Genomic DNA, 2,114 nt, shown 5'->3' with positions numbered 1-2,114 from the left:
AGTTGGTGGGCGTGGCTTGGTGGTCATGTGACTGGGTGGACATGGCTTGGTGGTCATGTTATTGGTGGGCATGGCCAACTCAACATCACTCACATCGAGGAATGCATCTTTTTGCCTGGCCTCTCGTGACTGTGGGGATGCTGCAATAGTCGTAAGTGTGAAAAATGGTCATAAGTCACTTTTTTCAGTGCCATTGTAACTTTGAATGGTTACTCCATACAAGCAAAGTACCAGCAAAGGAGGGGGAAAAAAACTCCAGAGAAGTTCCAGAGACAGGAAGTCTAGTCCTGCGAAGAATGTAATAAGGGTTAATGGAGAGGCAGTTTCTGTAAGCAACACCAGAATGTTTCCTTCCTGCCTTCCTTACAGGATTAGGCCAGTAATTTCTTCTAACAACCGGTTCTCCGAACTGCTTAGAATTAGAGTTCTTTCCTATAAATTGAGTTCTTTCGCCATTTTGAGATATGCCTTGGGATAACTCCACAGGAAAAGCTCTCACATGAAAATCATGTGGTTTTTTGAATGTATTCCACCCCGAAGAACATGAAAATGAGCTTAATTTTCAAATCCGAGGTCAGTTTCAAAAGTTATGTATTCCTATAAATTGAGTTCTTTCCTATAAATTGAGTTCTTTCACCATTTTGAGATATGCCTTGGGATAACTCCACAGGAAAAGCTTGCACACGAAAATCATGTGGTTTTTTGAATGTATTCCACCCTGAAGAACATGAAAATGAGCTTAATTTTGAAATCCGAGGTCAGATTCAAAAGTTATGTATTCCTATAAATTGAGTTCTTTCCTATAAATTGAGTTCTTTCGCCATTTTGAGATATGCCTTGGGATAACTCCACAGGAAAAGCTCGCACACAAAAATCATGTGGTTTTTTTAATGTATTCCACCCCGAAGAACATGAAAATGAGCTTAATTTTGAAATTTGAGGTCAGATTCAAAAGTTATGTATTCCTATAATTTGAGTTCTTTCCTATAAATTTTCTTTCGGCAATTTGACATATGCCTTGGGATAACTCCACAGGAAAACCTCGCACACGAAAACCATGTGGTTTTTTGAATGTATTCCACCCCGAAGAACAGGAAAATGAGCTTAATTTTCAAATCCGAGGTCAGATTCAAAAGTTATGTATTCCTATAATTTGAGTTCTTTCCTATAAATTTTCTTTCGGCAATTTGACATATGCCTTGGGATAACTCCACAGGAAAACCTTGCACACGAAAACCATGTGGTTTTTTGAATGTATTCCACCCCGAAGAACATGAAAATGAGCTTAATTTTGAAATCCAAGGTCAGATTCAAAAGTTATGTATTCCTATAAATTGAGTTCTTTCCTATAAATTGAGTTCTTTCGCCATTTTGAGATATGCCTTGGGATAACTCCACAGGAAAAGCTCGCAAACGAAAATCATTTGGTTTTTTGAATGTATTCCACCCCGAAGAACATGAAAATGAGCTTAATTTTGAAATCCGAGGTCAGATTCACAAGTTATGTATTCCTATAATTTGAGTTCTTTCCTATAAATTTTCTTTCGGCAATTTGACATATGCCTTGGGATAACTCCACAGGAAAACCTCGCATTACGAAAACCATGTGGTTTTTTGAATGTATTCCACCTCAAGAACAGGAAAATGAGCTTAATTTTCAAATCCGAGGTCAGATTCAAAAGTTATGTATTCCTATAATTTGAGTTCTTTCCTATAAATTTTCTTTTCGGCAATTTGACATATGCCTTGGGATAACTCCACAGGAAAACCTTGCACACGAAAACCATGTGGTTTTTTGAATGTATTCCACCCGAAGAACATGAAAATGAGCTTAATTTTGAAATCCAAGGTCAGATTCAAAAGTTATGTATTCCTATAAATTGAGTTCTTTCCTATAAATTGAGTTCTTTCGCCATTTTGAGATATGCATTGGGATAACTCCACAGGAAAAGCTCGCAAACGAAAATCATTTGGTTTTTTGAATGTATTCCACCCCGAAGAACATGAAAATGAGCTTAATTTTGAAATCCGAGGTCAGATTCACAAGTTATGTATTCCTATAAATTGAGTTCTTTCCTATAGAGTTCTTTCGCCATTTTGAGATATGCCTTGGG

This window comes from Notechis scutatus, chromosome 11 (genome assembly GCF_049901735.1).
Source record: "Notechis scutatus isolate UNSWTSFEM ecotype Mainland chromosome 11, rNotScu1.2, whole genome shotgun sequence".
NCBI classification, from domain to species: Eukaryota; Metazoa; Chordata; class Lepidosauria; order Squamata; family Elapidae; genus Notechis; species Notechis scutatus.
The sequence above is the reverse complement of the archived record's forward strand: the minus strand, read 5'-3'. Positions refer to the sequence as shown.